This window comes from Equus asinus, chromosome 7 (assembly GCF_041296235.1).
Source record: "Equus asinus isolate D_3611 breed Donkey chromosome 7, EquAss-T2T_v2, whole genome shotgun sequence".
NCBI classification, from domain to species: Eukaryota; Metazoa; Chordata; class Mammalia; order Perissodactyla; family Equidae; genus Equus; species Equus asinus.
In genome coordinates, this window is record NC_091796.1 from 64,784,634 (window position 1) to 64,808,790 (window position 24,157).

Genomic DNA, 24,157 nt, shown 5'->3' on the forward strand with positions numbered 1-24,157 from the left:
AAGGAACACTGGGGAAGAGGACATGAGAAGAAGAGGGCATCATCCCGAAATTTCTTATGTAGTGGAAAAGTAGAATATTAAAACATTTTAATATTTAGCATTTAAACTATTAGTGAGAAATTACTGACAGGTAAACTGGTACAACGTTTTTGGAAGGCAATTTGGCAATATATATGAATAATTAAATTGTGCAGATTCTTTGGCCAAGAAATTCCACTTGTAGACAGTGATCATTCAGAAATGATAAGTGTGAAAATGTATGTGTTCAGGAATGTTTATTGCAAAATTAGAGGGAAAATATTACTATCCTATAGCCAACAATACAGAATTGTTCAAATAGCCAGTTATTTCATTTCTACCTTAGAATACCATACAGTTTTAACAACAAAGAGAGAGATTTATACATATTGATGTGGAGTGATAGGCACTCTGGCAGGCAGCCTCTGAGATGTCCCCCAGCGACCCCTGCCTCCTGGTATTCATGCCCTGGTGTAATCCCCTCCTCTTGGACCTAGAGACTTCCTTCTAATAAATAGATATGGCAGAAATAATGGGACGACACTGTTGAAATTAGATCTTGCTCTCTTGCTCTCTTACTTGCGTGCTCTTAGGGAAGTCAGCTGCCATATTGCATGCTGAACTATTGTAATATTGTGATTTATAATAATAAGAAGAAATATTTATTTGGTACGGAGTTCCTAAAACCCTTGGAATTTCCTAAGTGATGGGAAAGATGAAGGTGTCTTTTGTTATATTAATGAGGTGACTTTTGGAAAGCCCTAGTAACTTAAGGATGGGGGCTGGTTGTGGGGGGGGGCGGGGGAGGGGGGGACACGACACCCAACCATGTGATTATTAGGTTGGGACTTCAGTCCTGCCCCTTAACCTCTGGGGAGGGGAGTGGGGCTGGAGGTTGAATTGATTGCCAATGGCTAATGATTTAATTAAATCATTACTATATAGTGGAGCCTCCATAAAAACCCAAAAGGACAGGGTTCATAGAGCTTTCAGGTTGGTGAATACGTGGAAATTTGGGGAGAATGGTGTGCCCACAGGGGGCGTAGAAGCTCCTCTCCTCTTCCCACAGACCTTGCCCTATGCCTCTCTTCCATTTGGCTATTCCTGAGTTATTTCCTTTTATAATACACTGGTAATCTAGTAAGTAAAATGCTTCCATGAGTTCTGTGAGCTGCTCTAGGAAATGAATCAAACCCAAGGAGGGGATTGTTGGAACCCATGATCTATAGCTGGTGGGTCAGAAGCACAGGTGACAATCTGGACTGGTGATCGGCATCTGAAGTGGGGGCAGTCCTGTGGGATTGAGTCCTTAACCTGTGGAATCTGATACTGTCTCTGGGTAGATAGTGTCAGGATTGAGTTGAATAGCAGGACACCCAGCTGGTGTCAGAGAATTGCTTGGTGTGGGGAAAAACCCCACATACTGGAATTGTTATTGAATTAAAGTGGGTTTACTTCCAGGGCAGTTAAATCAGACTCTCCACCAGAAGTAGTTGTCTCACAAAGTATATTTGCAGCAAATAGGAGACCATGAGGACTCATTTCCAGAGTCATGACGTCCCTGAACAAAGGGAAGCAGGGACCTTTTATTTCAGATGGGGAATGAATATTCAAAAGGGAGAGGTGAGTATCCTCTTGCGCAGGCTCAGTTGGAAAACATGCTTCCACATACGCTGCAGGTTACGGTAATAAGGCCTCAGCTCCTCCTGGAGAGACCTTAGCACTAAAAATAAGGTACAGGTCACAGGTGTGGCTCTCCAGTGAGGCTGGGTCTGGTTCAGGGTGGTTGGTGATGGCTTCTTCTTAACGTAACAAAAGAAAAAAAACAATTTGGAAAAATGGTTAAACGCTTCCAAACCCACTCCTGAGATCCAGAGGGCAAATAGTTGGTGACAGAATTGGGTGCAGAATCTTCCCGATGGAGAGTTCCACATATCTATCACCATCTTGGCACATGATAGACCTTCGAAAGATATGTGCTGAATATTCGTATTCATGTATTCAGCAAATGTTTACCCAATACCTATATGCCAGGCATTGTGCTAGCGCTGTGGATATGGGATTGAGCTAGTGGACATTCATCATGGGGTTAGACTAGGAGGGAGGCCAACATCAAGAGAGCAAAGAGAGCAACCTGTGGGAGAGTTCTGAGGTAGGGATGGTCTTGGGGTGTTAGGGGAAATGACTAACGCTGGCTGAAGCAGAGTGAGGGAGAGTGAGCTGGTAAGAGGTGGGATTGTAGAGGTGGGCAGAGGCCACGTGATTTTCAACTTTTATCCTGAGTGCCATGTGAAGCCACAGGAAGGGTTTGAGTAGGCAAGAACCATTTGGTTTTGAAAAGATTATGCTGACTGCTTTGTGGAGGATGGCTTGGCATTGGGCAAGAATGAAAGCTGGAAGGATGGTTATGAGGTGATGGCGTTGATCTGTGTGGGAGAGGTGCCCATGGAGAGGGGGGGAGGTGGCAGGTTTGGCTCCATTGTGGAGGCAGTATTGACAAGGTTGGGGATGGACTGAGTATAACAGTTGAGGGGTGGAGGTGTCAGAATGACCCCTATATTCTGGTCCTTACGGTGCCATTTACTGAGCTGGGGGCATCGGAGGAGTGGCTGCTGTATGAGGAAAAATTAAAAGTTCACTTTGAGACGCCTAAGAAATATTTGAGAAGAGGCCCACCAGGCATTTAGATTGTGGGTCTGGAATACAAACAAGAGGTCTATGCTGGCAATAGCAGTTTGGGAATGATTAGCTCCTAGAAGGTTTCTGAATCCACGGGGAAATAAGGAGGGAGAGTAAAGGGGGAAGTCAGGACTCGGGGCTTGAGACAATGCACTTGTGGAAACATGCTTAGCAGCACTATGTCTGTACAGAGAAAACACTCGATACATGGAAGTTATCATTCTAACTTACAACAACTATTTTTGTTGCTGCTGCTGCTGTTAGTAGAGACAGATAAAAACCGGGAGACCGTGGTATCACAGAAGCCAAGAGAAGAAGGCATGTGGAGGAGGAGGTGACCCTAATGACACAGAATCGAGAGGCAGACATGTTACCTTAGGAACATTTAACTGTTCGTAGAGCGATGAACCTATGGGGCTCTAACTTTCCCTGGGTTCTGAGAACAGCTTATTCCTGATTCACTTACTGCCATTAAACCACCAACAGTCCTTTGCTGAACCAGGGCCAGGCGACCTCCAGGGTCCTTTCAGCCATCGGCACTTTTTCATCTTTATGAACTGAACCAACAGAGTGCAGAGTCTCTACAGCTGTGCTGAGATGGGTTTGTTCTCATTTTGTTCAAGATAGGGTAGAATCTAGGCATAGATGGATTCAGGCTGCTTACATGGTGTTATTTGAGGGGTCAGAGAGCCCTCCCATCTTGCCTCTGATTCTCTTCTGGGTAGGAGGAAGGATAAAGTCCATGAGCACCTGGACATCGGGCTGCTGACACTGAGCTCATTCCAATGAGGCCTCACTGTGGAAGTCCTGAGATAACTGAGAAGTGTACCCCAAGACATGGGAAACTGTGTGAGATATGTGTGTCCAGAGGTTTGTGTACATATGATGAGTGAAGAAAGGACAGTTATGTCATGAGAAGACAATGGAAGAAGAAGAAGGAACGGCTTCTGGACTTTCCTTAGCGGCTGCTCAATCCTAGGCAGATCACCTTTGCAAGTTGGATGACCCAAGATGTCTAAAGCTCAGGACCGTCCAAGCTCTAAGGAGCAATACCTCACTGCAGGGCGTTACTGCAGTCTGCTGCACTGGCACAAGGTGAGACTGAGACATCTCGATGCTATATATTGTACAGGTGGTCTCGCTTTAAGAAAATTCAATAAATGAAAATCTAAATTCTTGAAACAATTCTCTGAATTGGAATCTGATTGAGGGCAAAGATCGTGTCATATATCTCTTTCATATCCTTCACCATTAGGCCTCCCCGTAAATGCACATTGTTTCTTTAAATAATTCATCTCCGCACTCTTGGAAATAATGAGCTCCCCCAGCACTCTAAAGATACATTTCTGTTTTCAAAGATTTCCTGGCAACTCTTTAGGGGTGTATCTACTCTATAATCAGAAATACATCTGTAGACAATTTTAGTTCAAGCACACGTATAACGGAATCAAATTCATGCGTTCATAATGACTTGTCATAACATTGCTCAGTTTAGCAGCCTTGTTTTAATAGGCAAATGTGTATTTTATAATCAATAATAATTCTTTTCCTAGGTACATAGGAGGAAAAAGGAGCATAAGACATACTGCTTATAGGAAACTGGACGCTTCCAATTTGAGTTAAATTTTCCAGGAGAATAGTTATAGCCTTTTAAGGGTTCTTTTGGCTTTTAGAAGAACAAGTTTCCGGGGCCCCAGGAATCACTCAGAAGAGAAAATGGATCTCCTGAATCTGAAGAACTTGCATTAGTTCCAGAGGGCCACATTCCTTTCTGCTTTCTTCCTCTGTTCCAGTGGAGCAGAGGTGACCCCTTGGTGGTCCTCAGTCTCTGGGCAAGGCCTGGGCCCTGCTGCGGGGCTATGCTGACTCGCTCTCCTCCGGGATCAGATCCTCATGCACACATACCACTCCAGCACCCCTGCATGGCCAACGGGAGCCTCCCTTCGCCAAGTCTGAAAAGGTTGAAAACTTTCGCCTCTAGAGGAGTCTTTATTTTGTGCAATTAATCAAAAGTTGAGGCTCTTTTTCAAAAAATCTTTATTCATTTTTTACTCTCTTTGAAAGTGTAGATTTTAACTTCTGATACTATTGGGCTTATGGTTGAATTCACAGACACAACCTCCCCTTTGGCATTTCTTTTGAATTCCGAGGAGCTAAGATGTTTTCCAGAGGAGGGGGGGGTGGGGAGGGGAGCTAAAGGATCCTATCGTATAAAGAGCGGGATTTATTTTGCTCTTTGATTTTCTAACTTCTCTTGGTGTGTGTCTCCTTGTACCATTACTGTAGTACATGATGACCACAAATATGCCTCTCCCTGACGGAGTGCTGCGTAGCATGTTCCCAGAGAGATGAGTTGTTTGGAGTGAAAACGTTCACTCCTTCAGCCATGCTAAGAACAGACTTTTATGCGCTTATACCTGTGTGGCCACCCAGACTGTAAGTGTCTTGGAACTTTGGGACTCATAATTCAAGGAAACCACTTTTATGCACAAATGAGAAATACATCCCTGGTTCGTGCATCACTGAGGGCTGGGCCATGAGGAAATGACAGCCACAGCTCACAGAAGGAACGAGAAAACCAGAGCTTTGCCTGCAAAATTGGCTGCTTGAAGCAAAGTGTGTTAGCACTTTGGACAGGTTATATGCACAGATTTGCTAAATCATTTATAGAAATCTCTTTTAAAAACAGAAATCTTTCCTTAAGCGTCTGTGTTCTGAATTAGGCACATCTCTCCTTAAACTTCTTTAGGCTTTATTATCGTGGTGAAGTGCAGGTGCAAGTGTGGAAAAGCAAACATTTGAGAAAAGCTCTGGTCTTTATAGAGCAACAGGGCTCAGTTTTCAATCATCCGAGGCTTTCCATTGGGTGAACGAAGAGCTTAAAGAATTGCATTCTTGTTAGGACAATGAGATTGTGAAATAGTCCATTATTTTGACTTGTTAAAAGAAGTAATCAAAAACTATTTCACCAATTCTTTTTAGGCACAAGGGTGTCATAGAAGTCATTTCTAACGGACTATTACTCTGGGGTTTGAGTGGGAGCTGGCTGCAGCTGGCCAGGAAGGAGGTCTTAAAATCCAGCTAAAAATGAAGAACTGATCGATTCCCCAGGTCTGGGCAGGTGAGGAGTCAAACCCAGAGAAGGCTGCCAAGGCAAAAGGAGCAGGTAGATTATAATAAGTAGGAATACAGGTGTTAGCGAGTTGAATGCTAGTCCTTGGGTGGAGGTCAAGTTTGCTTTGCTTGCTTTTATGCTTCATGTTGGGTGTGGATAGACCCAAGTTTATAGGTTCCGGTTTCCTCGCTGAAAGAAAATGAGAGATCTGTGGGTGATGACAACGATGATGACGACAACAATGATGATGATGATGATTATAGCAAGCACTTACCTGATGATTACTATGCTTACTATTCTAAACATTTTATATATTTTAACTCAGTTTTCACAGTGACTCTATAACACAGATGCTAGTATTACTTCCATCTTACAGATGTACAGCATGAAATAGAGTTTATATAGCTTGCTTAAGCACAATAAATGATGGAGCCAGGATTTGAACCCAGGCAGTCTGTCCCCAGAGTATGAGTCCCTACTCATAGCTCTATTTCTTGGCATATATCGTCCAGCATAATTTGCCTTGCCTATTAAATGCTTTTTCTGATGAACCCACTGTGCAAGTCAACTTGGAAGCATAATCCTTGAAAATACCAATGTTCTTTCAGTAAATATCTCCAACAGCTAGGAAAATATGGAAATAGCCAGCCTCTATGATTTGATGTATAAATTGATTCCATTCTGGTTTGCCTCAAGAATGTCCTTAACACTTCTTTTGCACTCCCCTTAAGCATGCACTGTGGCTGAGCAGAGGAAAGAGATCTCCAGGAATCTTTTCACGTTTGATTCTAATGTAGTTAGGCCTTAAGAGATGATGGTGAGTGGTCATTAGAATAATAGTCATCACTTACTGAGCACTGACTATGTAATAAGCACTATTCTAGCATTTTACTTGTATCATCTCCCTAATCTTTGATCTGAAGGATGAGGCATGTATTATAATCCCAATTTTATAGATGAGGAAACTGAGGCTTGGAGAGTTAAATAATTTGCTTGCTTAATGTCCCCAGACAAGAAAGTGGTAAACATTGGATTTGAACTTGGCTGAGGGAGATTCTAAAGTTCTTGCTCTTAACCACTGCGGTGCTAGTGCTTTAGAACCTAGTGACATTCGTGCAGATAAGAATGTGAAAATTGCTATGTCAATTTCCCAATTGTAATCCGGGGATTTGTGATGGTTTCTTAGTGTGTCTCTTTGGCGAGGGTGAACTATATTTCCCAGAATTCACTTTCTCATATGTTTCTGGTGACGGAGAAACCACAAGGAATATTCTTGGGAGATTTGGAGGACTGAAGGGAAGCAGCAGCCATCTTATAGCTCACACATGTTGCTGATCTGCTGCGTCATTTCATGATTGGTGTGAAACAGCAGCTGGGCCTGCAACTGCTCTGCTTCCCCTGGACGCTGCTTCAGTTTCTCTGACCCGTGGGCCAGGTGTATGTGTGTTTAGCTCTGTGATGAAGGGTCCAGCTTCTGTCCATCGCCAAGTCAGACACAGGTTTTATCTACCCTTGAGGGATTTCAGCTTGTGCCTATGGGCTTCCAGCCTGCCCTTGATATCCTTTACTTTATAGCCATCTTTTCCTGACTGCCTGCCCTGTGGACATCAAGCTCTAGCATCAGATGTGGAGACAACAGCTTTACAGAAACCATTTATCCAGCTCCCACAATTGCACAAGGCCAATTCCCTGGAACAAATTGCTAATGGTTTTGCTTCTCCGGGTGAACCCTGATTAATATGGTCTTCTGCAGGTCATCCCTCCTACATGGTCCATGCCCCAGGATCAAGACCATTATTTAGACTTTATATTCTATAATGCTGTTTTATTTGGGTCTTACCTACGAGATAAACAAGGTAGGAATTCTTGTCCCATTTTACAGAAGAGGAAGCTAGGTCCTGTGAGGTTTGATGACTTTCCCACAGATTGCGCAAGATTAGAACCCAGACCATTGGACTTCAGTTAAGTGTCATAGACTGATTCTAAGTTTCAATATCTTGATTTATCACACCCATGCACATGCACTTGGTGTTAGATCTTTTTGCCAGGGTCAGCCTTCTTTGTGTATAGTTTGCGCTGAGATTTCTCAGTGAACGTCAAATTAAAATGGAGATTGATTTGACATTCCCTTCTCTTTGTGTTTGAAAACAATCTGCTATTACCGATTGAATGTTTGTGTCCCCCTAAAATACATATTTTGAAATCTTAACCCTCAATGTGATGGTATTAGGAAGTGGGGCCTTTGGGAGGTTATTAGATCAAGAGGGAGGAGCCCTCATGATTGGGATTAGGGCCTTTATAAAAGATGCCACAGAGTGCTCCCTTGCCCCTTCTGCCATGTGAGAACACAAAAAGAAGACGACTGTCTATTAACAGGGAGTCAGGTCCTCACTAGACACCGGATCGACTGGTGTCTCGATGTTGGCACTCCCAGCTTCCAAAACAATGAGAAATAAATTTATGTTGTTTATGAGTCACCCAATCTATGGTATTCACTTCTAGCAGCCCAAAATGACTGAGACAGCTGCTAAGGAATTTTTCAAAGCTCAAGCATACTGTTCACATTCTCTTGTCTTCGAGGGTCAAAGGAGTTACCGTGTACAGTGAGGGAGCCTAATAGTGCCCTCTCCTTCTGATCAGGCATCTTGTAAAAGAAACTGACCAATTTGAGGAAAATCAATAATATAAAGAATATAAAGTCTTCTAGTGGCTTATAAAACAGAAGTGATATATTTGCAAAGGAATGATGCGATCAGGACAAAGCTCTAAAGGACATTGGCACATCAATCTCTTGCCTATAAACAGAGAAATCTGTTTTCTTTGTTCCTTAACACTGAATCTTATTTAAACGTTTCTTGGCACATGAACCACACCTAGTGCCCAGTCCACTAGGATGTAAGCTACAAAGGACCAGAGACCTTGTCTGTCTTGCTTATTACAGTCTGTAGTACCGGGTACATAAACAGTGCTTAGCACATAGTAAGCACTTAAAAACATTGAAAGAATAAATGGTTTGTAATTGAATTGAATGACAAGAAATCTTTGAAGACAAGTATTTCTCTTTTATAATAATAGCTGATATTGGCATAATATTTTATAGCTTGTTTCTTGATTTTGGAAGGTCATAATGATGGTGACAACTATGATGATGATGGTGATGATGATGATAGCAAACACCTCCATAGCGATTACTGCGTACCGTGAAATGTTTTAAGCATTTTTTTCAGGTATTAACTCATTTCATCTTCACAAAAAAACTATAAGTAAGTAATACTGTCACACCAAATGGGAAACCTGAGGCACAGAGATTTTAACTAGCTTACTTAAGGTCACACGACAAATTAAAAGTGAAGCGAGGTGCAAATCTAGGCAGTCTGGGTCCTAAGATTGTGCTCTTCATCAGTATACTGTATTGCTATCCTGTGATTATGGTTTACAGTTGAATTGGATTATAAACCCAGTTTAAACAACGAGTATGTTGATAGCCATTGACAGTTTACCAATGGCTATATTATTCCAATTCTTTTTTTTAGAACATGTGTGTGTTAGAAGTGTCTACACATGCATACACACAGGCATGTGTATATGCACACAGATGTTTACTTCTATGACAAATTTCTTTCCCAAACACTACATAATAATCACGTAGGAATTAGCCATAAAAAGGGTGACTATCTCTGGGTGCAGGAGCTTCTCTCTCACGTGGCTGCACTACCATCCTCACTGTTGACTAGAATTCCCAACGGTTTTTTGGAAAAATGTCAGAAATGTGAACAAGAAAAGAGTGGGTGGGGCCATATTGAAGCTTTGGTGCCACAAGGGTTGCAAGACAGAGAAGGAAGGGAGAGGTGTTTTGAACAGCTCCCAAGCTGAAACCACTCAACAGACATGAAAAGATAACAGTTCTTCGTAAAGTTTTAACAGTGGAATGGGAGGGAAGGAGCTTTCAAGACAAGGGTCAAGACCACATTGAGGATGATCTGTGTGAGCACAGAGCCTTTAGGAAAGGCACCTCTCCTGAGTTAATGTCATATTGAAATGAATTGAAAAATACAGTAAAGGAATAATTTTGAAAATTTGGGTGCTGGCTAGTTTCTTTATCTCATTGGTTTCATTCCCTACCCACACCTTTCCCTGTTGTTTGTGTCAACTGCTCTGCTTTCTTGCTCAGCTCTTTCTGAATGATCCAGGTTCTGCCACATTACCTTGGTCATCACACACACTGACCATGAGCTAGAGTCCAGCTCATTGAGTCCAGCAGTTCTCATTTGTTAGAAATAACAGGGATTTCCAGTGCTGTTATAAAGCTTATCTGCTCATGTTATTTCTCAATATCAAATAGCAGTAGAAAAACAGAATTCCCCCTGCTTAACACAGGTAGGATTACACTTGGGAGTGTTGATGAGTTAAGCAAAGATTTTCCACCTCCAGCCAAGTGTTTGATGGCTTATCCATCTGCGTATAAAACTAAGGTTTAAATCTTGGTTTGAGTGGGTCATATCACCTGCAGTTTCCAAACAACATATTTTCCCCTCAAGTAAAATACAAAACAATGAGAATGCACACTTCCAAGTTAGCTTTCTATTTCTCCCTGTTCAACTGACCTGGAGGTGCCCATTGCTTGTTATGTTAATTGCTCTGTGCGGCTCTATGGGGCCATGAGGAGGTGGCCAGATTCAGTCTGTAGTTTGTTCCCACGTTGTCTTCTCACAGCTGGAGAAGAAAGTTCGTCCCTGCAGGTGTCATAAACACCAATTTCATTGTCATTTAGATCTAATTATGTGACTAGACACAATGGATTTTTCACTTTCCTTGGAAAACTGGGAAAGTGTTTTTGAAGCAAATACAATGAAAACTGATGTGTTTTTCTGTTTTTTGTTAAATTCTTCATCAGTTTGATCCATACTTGGGTATCAAAGATTGCTTTCTATTCAATGTCTGTTCTCAGTTTTAAAAATAATACGTGTATACTCCTCAAGGTGTAATGTACATATATATATCTACACACACACACTGTTCAATTTCCATTTTGAACACCGTTGAGATGGATGGTATGTTCAAATGCTTGAAGAATAGCCAACAGGCTACTTGAATGATGCTACTTCCTGAGCCCTCATTAGTTCTCACCTAGACTACGGTGATAGACTCTAACTAGACCTCCTGCTTACACCCTTGACTCCTGACACCCATTTTCTACACAACAGCCAGAGTAATTTAAAAAAGCAAATTAGACCATATCACTCTCCCACTTATCACTTTCGGGTAGCTTTCCACTGAAATAAGAGTAGAATCTAAATGCCTCACCATGGGCTACACGGTCCTGTATGACACGGACCCTGCCTTTCTCTCTGACCCTACATCACAAGGACACTTGGCCCTCATTCTATTTCCAGATCAAGATCCTTTCTGCCCCCGGAGCCCTTCCACTTGCTCTTTCCTCTGCCTGAACTAGGCGTGGCTGGGGTTTCCTATTCATTCTGGTCTTAAGCCCAAATGACATTTTCAGAGGGCGGCCCTCTCTGCTCACTTTGTCTAACGTAGCTGCCTGCTCGACTCTCTATCCTGTTACTGCATTTTTATATTCTTTATCGAATTTATCACAGTCTAAAATTAGCTTCTGTATTATTGGTAAAAATGTGTAATGTGTGGTACCTCCCAAAGAACTCAAGTGCCATAAAGGCAGGGCCTGTATCCACTTTCCTGTCACTGTTGTGCAGTGCCTAAAATCATACAGGCGTAGGGGCTCAAAGAACTATATGATTAACTGATGAATAAATGAATAATTCTACTTTAAAGGTGATTTTGTGTAAATTTGTTGATTTGGGGTCAGCTTGTTTATTTTGAAGAACTTTAATCAGAATTGCCCGTGCTGAGTAGTACTTAGGGAATCATAGACCCTTTTTGTTGGAAATATTGTTCAATTATCTCAAGCAGACATTCCCTTAGCAGCACCCCTGACAAGGAGTCATCTAGCTTTTATTAAAATATTTCCAGCACTGAAAAGCTTACTCTTTATTTATACAGCATGTTCAAATGTTACACAACTCTAATTTTTTCCCCTTAAAGTAAACAGAAATTTTCTTCCTATTATGCTGAATCTTAGTCCTAGTTCTGTCTTGAGAGGTTACACAAGATGTCTTTTTTCTCTTCCACACAGAAGTACTATCCCATATCGTCTTCTCTCGGCTAAATATCTTCTATAATCTCAATGATTCTTCACATGAAACTCTCACCAGACACTTCACAGTTGTAATATTTTTCAAAAAATGTTTGCTTCCTTCTCCTTTCCCCTGAATGCATTCTTCGTTGCCAACATTCCTATTAAATTCTGCCACCCAACGTAGAGCACAATACAAAGCTATCTGAGTATGGGGAAAAAATCAGACAGCAGAAAACTCATGAAGAGATTGAGCGCATTGTGAGAGTCCCCTAGGAAAGAATGGTCATTTTTACCAATAAGACTTCGTTTTTTCACATTGTCCTTTCTTTTAACCATGTTAGTGTTTCCCTAATTATAAACTTGAGGGAAAGGAATCATGAAAGGTCACTGGATTTCTCCCTTTATATCACCATTGAGATGGGCTTTGCAAGTGTGACTCTTTCCCCTTGGATCCTCAGTAGGGTAGCATTCTCTCTGGGAGAAAGGGCATCCTTGACTCCCTAACTGTATGGTTCTGCTACATCTTCTGTCTAAAATCTCAACAAATATAGATTATTTTTCCAACACTTACCATTGCCTCAAAGGCCATGGTTCATTCCTTCCTGGTCCTCTCTCAGCTTCAATAACGACAACAGCACAAAAGCTGTATTCATAGTAGGAACAAAGTGGTGACTCTCCCTTAAACAGAAAGTGATCAAATGGATAATCCTGCTCCTTGGGTTTCTTTGAAAGTACTTTGATCTGTACACTTTGGATGGCACGTGAATCACATGGTTGTGTTGAAATGGCTTGAATGGATGCCAATAAACCACTGAAGTCAAAGTAAAAACAAACAAACAAACAAAACACACAAAAATTTCTTTTTAAAGTAGGCCAAGAAATGTTTTTTTCCTTCTGTTCCAAATGACTAGATTTCTTAAAATCTATTTCTGTATAGTCAAGTTTTTTTTTTTTGAAAAGTAGAATCAATTTGATTCTATTATCTTGAGTGGTAGTCATTATTTCAGGGGAAAATAGAGTTCAATGGACAAGCAGTCCTCCATAAGCAATGTTGTCCCAATGATGGGGTAATTGGTCTTATGAAGTGGGGACCCCTCTGCTGTTGGCATATGAACAGGAAGAGAGAAAGTAGCTTCACAAGGCTAAAAGGGACATGATGCCCTCAGATATATTGTCAGTCATTGAAGTACTCATTGCCAGCATCTTACTCTAGGCATAGAGTTGGACAACACTTTCTACTTCCATACACACCTCTTGGCTGGCCTCTTGGACTTGGACAAGTGACTTCTTTTCCCATCCAAAGCTGCCTTTAATCTCTATTTAAACGATATAAAATTTTACAGCAATAGTGATGGCAGACGGAAGTTCTGAAGTTTACCTGAGTGATGTTTCTGAGCACCTCATTTAACTAGTTTTACTAATAGACTCCAGCTCTCCTCATACTTCCTTGAAGGGCTGATGGTCAACTGATGTGGAACTCAAACTTCACTAAGCTGGAAGTTCCAAATGGATTCAGTTCAAGATGTTTTACCTTCAAGGTTATTCATTTGGGCATATTTGCAGGAAAAGAAAGATTTTAATACCAGACATATCATTAATGCTAGACATTTGTGGTTAAGGGTTTCAGAAGGGAGAGCTTAAATACTTTAGTTTTCTGATGGTCATGGTGTTTTCATGTGCGCAGAGATTCCTCTGTAATGAATTGTCATTTATGGAATGAAGGAAATGAGGGAGAGGTATATGCAAGAGGATGAATGAGACAACGATGGTGCAGCCTGAACTCAGACATGCTGTAGAGAGTGGAATGAGAATTCAAGGAGATGAGCTAGGAGGGTTGGTAGAGTCCAAGGAAATTATTGTTTCATCTGTTTAATAGTAATCCAGGGAGAAGATGCACAGTTTGCTACAAGGGAAGCTGGAACAGATTTATTTGGTAATGTGTGGCCCATCTTCCACTATTGGAGAAAATTAGATCTATACCCATGAGGCAGAGCTGGCCAATGTATGTTGGAGATCTTTTCTTCATTATGGAATGTCAATGCTCAATGTAAACATCTAAAGCCCCTAACGACAGTACAAGAAATCAAAGATAGGCACATCTGAAAAATTGCGTCTCTTTGCTAAAGATGATGGACTTTCCAGGAGACTGTTCTGTTGTTATTGCTCATGTGGAGACTTTTTACTTAAATTTTTTTGAAGAATCCCTATCGAGTGAGAAGATAATAAGGGTAATAAAAGATGCAACAATCGTGGTAATTGGTGTTTTGTGGTCAAGAGCCTTAAATTGAAGTCTTTATCTTAAAAACCAAAGAGCTAGTGTAAACAATCTCTTGAGAAGTAGCCAATAATGTTTTGTACCCATTTTAGAGGTAGTGCACTAGAAGGAACCTAGAACAGAGTGAAAATTACACACAGAAACACACTCTATCTTCATTTCTTCAATTTCTTCTCCTAGGATAAATCAAGGCCACCAATTATTGTGAGACAGTTTGTTCTGATGGAAAGAAGGGAGGCAGAAGACCCAGTAGCTTTAACTTCCTCTGGATGAAGACAGCCAAAATTACAGAACGTGGCACTTGTTCTCCTGGCTTTGCTCCACTCATTTCTTGTTTAGGAATTCAGACAGGCCTATCATTGTTTTTTCATTAGAATCTGACTCTTTCTTTTGTCTATATGGCTACTTGTGGTCTCCATGCATCTGTGTATCATAGTTGAAGTTGGCTTGGGTTCAAATCACAGCTCTGTCACCTACAAATCGTGCATCATTAGGGATGCCACTTGTCTTAGCCCACTGTTTGCCTGGAAAACAAAGTCTGAGGCAACATTGTATGTGTGATCACTTTAACGGGGATTGTCATCCTAGGGAAATACTAGTGAAGGAAAAAGAGAGTGAGGCAGCATAGGAGAAAGAGCAAATACAAAGGGGTACCTTCCCAAGCTGGTCCCAGCTTTGTGGCCAGTCCTGTTGATTGCTCAGTTCTTCAGGACATCTTCAGAGAGGCTGCAGGAATTATCATGTTCTCAGAGCAGTGCACCTGCGGGAAGGAAGGGTTTATCCATTAGCTCCCATCATCCGTTGGTCAAAGTTTGCCCCTTGACTCCTCTGTACTTCTGGGTTATACCAGCTGGACCTTCTACAGTCACTGTGGAAACTTGAACGCAAAACAGCATCTGCCGGGTCAGTGTGAGCCACAGCATACAGGGTGCACTGCCAGTAGCAGCAAGCCAGGGCCCTTTGGCCAGCCTTCCTGCACACTGTAGAACCCGGTGAACCAGTCCATGGACGTGCACACCAAGAGGGTCTCATGGCACCTAACATCACACTGACTAAAACAAAGCCTCTGGCGAGAGGAAGGAGGCTCTGGGTATGAGGTGGGAGGAAAGACGCTTTCAGTCATGTCCATAATGACATCAGATTCCAAGAGAAGCTGCTGCAGCAGGTCCAGCTGGCCCAGCACATAAACCGACACCATGAATGAAGAGATGAGCCTTCCTCCAACATAGATCAAAACCTTTCTTTGTGGCCTACGAGACTGTGCTTTGTGCTGGGCAAGCTTCTTGAAGGGTCATGAGCAATAGGAAACTGTTTCTGAATGAATCTAGGGCAGAGAGGTAGCATAATATGGGTCCAGCACATTACCATCCTTTCTAAACCTTGGTTTCTTTATGGGTAATGAGCAGTAGCTGCTATTATTTCCTCTACTTCCCCATTATATGTTCCCCTCCACAACATGCTTTCTCCCCAGCCATGTCCCTACTCAGCTCTGGGTCTCAGTGCTTTGGGGTCTCTTACCCTTGGAATCTCCTCCTTTGTCAGCCTTTCTAAATTGCTTCACTACTGGTTTTCAAGGATCCTAACAACCCTTCCTCTTGTATGATGCTTTCTCTGACTGAAAGGGAGTGACTCTTGCATACTCCTCACCTTCCAAGCAAAATATATGAACATGTTATTTATGTTCTCCTCAAGCTTTATTTGTTTGTGGCTTTGGCAGTGACTGTATTTGGAATACCCTTCTGAAATATTGTGGGTATTGATATTGCCAGTATTATCTCTTGGAAGGGAGTATTTCTTATGAGTAGCAGCAGAGGTCTCTCCACAGGAGCAAACTTATCATAGCCTTTGCCTGTTGACAATGAGGAGGTAGGAATACTCCTTATTGCTAGTTTTCTTATTTTGTTTTATTAATATTCATTTATGTCCCTTTACTTCCTCTGACCCTCTTACCTAAGGAAGGTACTCTTTCTACTTAATCCCATGGCAGGAGCCTCCTTAAGAAGGGAATAAGCTGCCCTGCAATAAAGTAATGGATCATGTGCACTACCTCCCCTTCCCCAGTTCCACGGGGACTCGGCTCAACAGGTTGTGTGGCAGTTTGGGTCCCAGGGACCAGAGCTGGGTCGGGGGAAGAAGAAGTTATCATCTGGGTGCCCAAGAGCAAAACAAGTCAATGGATGATTCTGATCCACTGTCCGAGGGAGCGTGGAGGTTTAATGCCAGCACACACAAGAGCTGCCATTAAATACAAGGAGCTGCCTTCAGGTTGGCCAGTGAGAGACAAAGGCAAGAGTCAGCAGCCGGGTGGGACCAGAATGATGCAAGATCAGGCCAGTAAAGGAAAGGTTTGGACAATTGCAAGAATGAAGCTAGAGCATGGCAACCTGACTTTAATGGCCATTGGCTGGACAAAAGTCAGCATGTGAGAGTGGTGGCATGGATTATAGCATCTGATTGGGGTAGATAGATATATGACAGGGACTGCCCATACATAAGGGACTTTTTAACAAGAGACACACCTGCCCTCATATCTTAGCTGCATGCAAGCACTGAGCTATGCATTGATGGGACTAAATATATACGTAAATAATTCTAGTTTGGTCAAGGAAATGATACAGCAGCAGGTGGAATTTGCCTTCTCCCCTTGGCTTGCTCCCTGCTGGGTCATGCGTGTATTTCATAATTGGTAAATGCAAAGTGGCATTTATCACCCCTCCCATGAGTACACTTTGGCCTGTTCTTGCCATAGGCGAAAAGCCAACAGCCTTTGTTTCACGTCGTTTTGGGGCATTTCATGTTCCCTTGGGTAGGGAACCTCCTTTTCTTGTTGTTTCGTTTAGTGAGTTTTCAGCTCACAGTCTGAGTAGGGAAGCGATATTTGGTGAACGTCAAATTTACTCCGAACTGTGCTGGCCTCAAAGTTCGTTTCATGGAAACTGTAGCTCTCCCCCTGGCTTGGCTGTTTCACATCTACACATTACAGTCAGAAAGTCAGAGTTTAGACTCATGGAAAAAAAGAGCTAAATTGATGACTAATTTGACATCAAAAGTTTTCAACCAGAGAAATAGTGTGCTACAGAGTAAGCAGAATCACTCCACCCTTGGCCCCCAGCCCTTTGCTTGGATCAAGGAGATTTTCAAATGTCTCTTTGAGAGAGGGTGGAGGAATGACAGAGCAGAGGCCCAGCTGCATGGACCCACACAGCAGATGGTCCAGTCGAAACACAGGCGGCCTGAAGTTATTTTCCACTGGGCACTACAGACTTGAGGCTATTGAGTCATACAGCCACTTGTTGTGCTGAAGAGGACTGTTTAGGGGGAAACGGGGTGGTTTTTCTTGCATAATACATCTGTGCTAGGAGGCCATGACCCCTCTTTCTTATTGCCCACACTTTTACTTACATACCATAAGGAATAATTTCCAACTCACTCTCCTCACTCCACTCCTTTGCCAGAACATATAGAAATGTCCATGTTCAAAATGAAAGGCTCTTGTTTTCTTGGCCGAATATCAGGATTTTTCTAAATTGTCAACTCTTTCATAGGGGAGAAACATAAAATCCAGCTGTAAAAACCCAGAAGTGACCTAACATGATCCAAGTGTTTTAGTTTTCTTAGCAAAGAAGGCAAACGTCTATGCAATGCCTGATCAACCGTATCCAGAAGATTCTGCTCTGTAACACTAGGTTGCTGATCACAGTTTTGATAGGGGGTTGTGAGCGGGTCCACAGTGTGTAACCACTACATCCGAGTTATCAAGATTGGTTTTGTAGTGATATTCTGAAAGCTCGTGACCTTGTATTTATCCTCTTCCCATCTTATTCAATGCTCATAAAAATGGGTTTGAAAGCAACAAAGTTGTAAAGATAGTGAGGTGCTTTGGAAAATGCAGGGAGTGGGGAGAAGTGGATTTTAGCTTCAATTCTGCCACTTGTCATCCATGCGTCTATGGACAAGTCTTCAATCTCTCTGATCATCATTTTTTTAGATCCATAAAGCAAATAAAATAACATTTTCCCTCAATGCCCTACTATAAAATGAAAGCATTGTGTTGGGGACAGATTTGCTTATATGAATAACTTGCCACTTAGTGGTTTTCAGGCTAATCTCTTCAGTCTGAAGTAACATTCTGACCCACCATTCATTGACCAGACATAGTCTACTATATTTTTAGATTATGTATACATATGTATATGTGTGTGTGTGTGTGTGTGTGTGTGTGTGTGTGGGTGTGTGAGGAAGATTAGCCCAGAGCTAACATCTGTGCCCATCTTCATCTTCATCTATTTTGTATGTGGGATGCCACCACAGCATGGCCTGGTGAGTGGTGTGCAGATCTGTGCCTGGGATCTGAACCTGCAAAACCCCAGCCACTGAAGCGGAGTGTATGAACTTAATCACTATGCCACTGGGCTGGCCCCTAGATTATATTTTCTACTAGTTAAAATTGAATGGTCAGCAGAATAAACTAATTCTCCAGAATGAATCCCAAGCCACCTGCACAAATCTTCCTCATCTCCCTCAAATGCCACCCGCTTCTCAAAGCACTAAAAACACACTTTTAACCTGGCATGACTCTGTCTTAGCTCTTGTGCCATGCCAGCACTGGCCATTTTCCTGGCAGTTCTTCTGTTAGGTTACTGACCATGGCTAATGGTCATCTGGGAACATGTCCTCTTCCCAAGGATTGGGACCTAGCCTTAGTCAGCTTTTACTTGTCGACTTTACCTTCTAGAGTGCCATGCATGGAGGTGCACTATGAATGCTTTCTAAATTGTATTAGTACATTTCTTCGATAGAAATTGCTTGGGAGGGAAAAATGGTGGTGGCTGCTGAGGAGCGTCTGGTATTGGTGGCGGACAGCAAAGGGAAAGAAAATCAGAGTGAGAGTCAGGGAGCTGCACTGTAGTCCATGCTTTGTCACTGCTTTGTTGTACCTTGAATGAGTCACTGAACTCTCTGAATTTCTGTTTCCTCCTCTTTATAATGAACGAATAGGATGAGCTGGCCTTTAAGCCACCTTACGACTTTGAGATTCTAACATTTCCTGTATTATGCTACATTTATCTAAGGTAAGGTGCTGAGAAGAACGTCAAGTGAATCAAGAGATGTTTTAAAATGGAAATCACCAGATAGGATGATTCCAAGGCAAAAGAAATCTATTCTACTTTCAGTGATAAGGATTATTTTACACACATATGAGATTTAGGATAAGGAATTTATCAAGTGTATCTGTGAATGATTTCAAAGGAAAAACCTAGCATTGGGGAATAAGCCAAGATTATCTCCACTTGGACTATTGTACAGATTGCAAAATACATTATATTAAAAGTAAACATGGATGAGAATTTTAATAAAGTCTTTGAACTTTCGTGGTTATTATTATTTTTTAAGTCTTACCACACTTTTTTCCTTCATTTTTTTGCATTAGAACAATTTGGAGTTATCTCTGAAACTTGAAGTATCCTTTAAAATAGCATTGTATGAAATGCATCTTTATTAGTAGAAAAGGATAGAAGCCCTTCGCATGTGACTGGTTAGTTTCAGTTCCAAACTGCGGAAGCTCCTCCTGTGGCATCAAAGCAAAGTTGGTAGGGACTTGCTTGTAGTCTTTGGGTGGTACTCACTGCACCAGATTATTTTATTTCTGGGTCTTGGTAATTTATTGAGACCACTGTAATATGATCTTGTTGGATCCTACATATATACACATTTCATTTCTCTCTGTATCAATTGTACTGAATCTGCAATATAAATTGGACAATCCAGTCAATTTTACAATCCTTTTATCAAGATTGACTTTCCATCTATCTTCTTGAGGACCAAGAAAGAGACAATAAATTTTAAGGCTCTTTTTTTTCTTCGTCTTCTTTTAAATGCAGTGGAATCTTTACCACATGAAGTCAACCCTTAAATCAGTGAACTATTTCATTGTCCCATTGTCCAGGTAAATTTAAAGCAGAGGGTGTTTTTTGACAGCTTTGTTAATGTAGTTTTTTTCCTTGCTGGTAATTCAAACATAATTAAGATTGGTGTTGAGCTTTAAATATGTTCTTGAGACTTGAAAAGGAAGCTTGATGAGGCGTGTACTGCAGCGTAACCTTTCAATTATTCACACATTTATATGGGTGTAATCACCAGGGCCTCTCCTTGTAAATGTTATGAACACTTTTATAAAAAGACATTGATATGAGCTAATAGACAGTGAATTATAACTCAAATAATGAAACTACAAATGATAATCAGAATACGGTCAGGGGCGTCAATCATAGTTAATGTCATCATTGTTCATCTCTAAAGTCTCTAGCGCTGTAGCAAGTCGCATCTGAATACTAACCGAGCAATTTCCAAAACCTCAACTCAAAAAGTCAGATGTGTTTGACAGTGACTCTAGAGCCCCCAAACTACTCACTGGCTTAGTTGAGGACAAGAGGACTGGAATTTTTGTGTCTTGCTCTTCTAAATTCAAGTAACTTAGAAGGTCTCTATCATTCAGCTTGATCTAACAGCTGTATTTAGTAAAGTGCCCAAATTTGGATTCTGCTAGTATAATAATATCTAACAAGATAGGAAGAAAATCCTGTAAAAATGTTATTAGTGACCTTTACTCCCCTTTGTCCTATCCTGCTTACTATCAGTTACTTAATTGAATAATTGAAGAAATACTAATTGAGCCATTATCTTGGGGCAAATACTATACTAGGCACTGGGGGGCAATCCAGGCATGCTCTCTCACTGCCTTTATAGAGCTTAGGTTCCAGCACCATAAAGGAAGATTTTGAGTATTCTTGCGTTAGTTTATCCTGGACACCACCTCTAAGTCATTAAACAAAATGACCAATGGATTGAAATGTATTCTGTTAGAATAAGTCTGGCTAATCCACTTCCTTCTCCTGGTGGATTGAGAATAGAGTTGTAAACTAGAAGATTGCTGGTCTTTTCCTTTCTTTCCTTGAAGCAGCTGGGGAGATGGCTGAGAAGATAATAAGACTCTAAGTGATTGCGTAAAAACAACATATTGAAAGAAAGAGCTCTAGACTGCTTTGGTGTGCAGTTTTCCTATTTCTTAATTGCTCTTGGGATGAACAGCAACAGAAGTATCTGCTACCAGGTTAAATGAACAAGAGAGATAAGGGTTTAAGTTGTACCACAGATTAAAATCATATACAGTTCAGCTGACGTAAATGTGATTATGGGTAACAAATGATCAACAAAAACACAACAGGATTTGGACATTTTTTTCTAAGTCCCTCCCCACTAAGGACTGTTGAAAACTCAGACCAAGGATAGCTAATAAAAGAAATTAATACAGATACTGAAAATAATGACTGATGCTAATAGCAGCAGCATCTTCTTGACACTGTGTCTCCCCTTCAGGGTCCCCTAAGGGGTGTTGCTTCTCTTCTCAGTGTCACCTTTACTCTTCTGCAGACTGTTCTGGCAAGGCCATTTCCATGTATCAGGGCCAAAAGAGCATTTTATCCAAGATTATTTGAAGTATAATTTTGTTGTTGTTATTCTTGTTTAGTTTTACCAATTTTATTTCCAAGGATACCTATCTCCACCCACTGTAGTATGAAAAAAATGCCTTCCTCTGATTACTTATTAGCAGAGAATGCCTTGTTTTTTTTTCTGTGCACTCTTATAGGCTGAGATTTTTTTCTCTTTTAGTAAAAAAACACAGTGGAGAAGACTTACCTTCAAGTTGTTCTGGATTGAAGTAAAAACAGGATCCCCCATTTGTTGGAGATACAGCTGCCATCACAGGTCCTGTGTCTTCTCTTGAGCATCCTCCCTGACAGCAACAGCTCACTGGTGTAGTGTTTGCCATTTTCTTGTCCACGGTGTTATGAGCTGGGCTAGGATGCCTCCCCTCACAGCCTCTGCCCTGCTGAGTCAGTGATGGTATGACAAGACCAGATTGGACTGATGGAGCATATTTGATCCAAGGATGGTCTGTCCATAGGCTTGTTCATGAACTCCAGTAGGGGTGTCTGGGAGGAAAAGAGGAGGCATCTTCTCTTTGCTCTCTTGTTGGAATTTAGAATTGAGCACATTCAGAGCCTGAGCCGGTTGGCTTTAGAATCTGAATTGAAGGGCCATGAGATAGACTGGGAGCCAGGACAGCAATTACAGGCTGTAATTATGAGGAGGAGGACCAAGAGAATGAGGGAGAACAAAGCAGAGATACACTGAGAAGGCGTGAGTGGGGGTCCATGCAGTCCCTGAGAGAAAGGGAGAAAAACAGACACACAGCAGAAGCCATTTCAATTCCTAACTGCTTTCTGCTTCCGATTTCAGTTCACCCATGCTTCTTACTTTGGGGCACCTTGAACAAGGCATCTTTGCTCCTTCTGACCTGGTGAGTCTTGAAAACATCAGTGAAGTCTGATAACTTTTTGTTGACTATTGTAGCACTATAATTAACAGTATCACAGCAACCTAGGTAAGTTAACTACATGATTTCCAACGTAATTGTTGCCCTCCTGCTACCAGTTGCCAATTGTGAAAATTTCCTCTAAATATTTGGACATTAGACTGTAGTTGGAAAACCACTGGAAATTGTTTTCTCCCTTTTTATTGATGTTCATTAAAAAATCAAATCTATCAATATCAGAGCTCAGAGGTCCACATTATGCAGTCCTTATAATTTCATTTTAATGAATGCTTTATGAAATTAGTAAGTTGTTATATAGGACATAAAAATAGGTTATCATGAAGTTTTGTGCTGAGCATATGATCTGGAAACCATAAGACATTTGTGTTTCATTCTCATGGTGTGATAGTGGCCATTGAATTAGTGTTAGTGGGGAACGCCATGTTCTGAGAGCAGCTGAATGTAGCACTCTATATTCTTTGGGGTAAAGTGAAAGAAATGTATTTGGGAGTATTTACATATATAAATATCTTACTCTTCATCTGTGTGGTTGCTTCTCTCTGTGGCAGTGGAGTATAACAAAGCTTTGTGGCAAGTGTAGGCCATCACTTGTGAGAAGGTAGGTCTTTCCAAACAACCTGCTTTATAGAATTTACAACATCTGTGCTCACGCACATAGTTCTCTTATGCTGTGTGTTTATCTTCTTTTATTAGCTTTCCCTGCTTTTGTCATTGTTGTTTTTTCCTTCTGTCATCCTTTCAGTTGCCATGGAAAGAGTGGATGACTCAGTCTGGAGTGGAACATAATGCCATCTGTAAACACAAGACGGTAAATAACTTCTAGGGACGTAACTCATGTGGTTCGGTGGATAACAGGCATCCATGTGTGTTCTTCGTATCCATGTATTTGATCATCTTTGGTCTGTATTCCCTACTCAGCCACTCCAACTATAAACACACACACGCGCATGTGCATACACGTGAATAAAAACCAACTTAACACTGATTGACTTAGAAACTGTGTTTTTGTTCACACAATGAAAAGGAAAACGTTTCTGGGGTAGGATAATTCTAATGGTAATTTTTTTTTCCTTTAGAGTTTTTAACTATAGCAGACACACTGAATTCAGTGCTGGAGGCAGCCATCGTCCTGTGAAGAGACCTTATTTGTCTTATTAGCACTGTGGGAGTGCCGTGAAAGGGTCCATGACCTAGAACCCACCTTGCTTTAATAATGGCTTGACACTCATAAAAGATTTTAAATGGCTACATGAGACATACTTAACTATTAAACGCCACTCCTCTTTGTTGATTCACAAACCCTTAAGAATAGGACTCCGTTGCTTCAGAGCTTGAAAAAATATGCCTGGCTTCTCATGCCAGTGAGTGAACAGACTAACCCATGAATGGAGACACCTCAACTCTGCCCTGCTAACCCATTTGCAAACCTGTGAACTAAGCGTCTCCAGTGCTCACTGGCTGCCTTGAGTTCTCTGACTCAGAAACAAAATTAGATACCCATTTCTAATCCTG

The 24,157-nt window shown here is 41.5% G+C and overlaps 1 long non-coding RNA gene across 1 annotated transcript; it reads right to left on the reverse strand.

Annotated features, from left to right (window-relative positions):
- Positions 1-1,540: 1,540 nt before the first annotated feature.
- On the reverse strand, positions 1,541-12,700 carry LOC123287096 (uncharacterized). Its single transcript, XR_006530110.2, has 3 exons — positions 12,544-12,700; positions 10,417-10,545; positions 1,541-6,001 (listed from the first exon to the last, which is right to left on the reverse strand). It is a non-coding gene; the product is annotated as an uncharacterized lncRNA (long non-coding RNA).
- Positions 12,701-24,157: the final 11,457 nt, after the last annotated feature.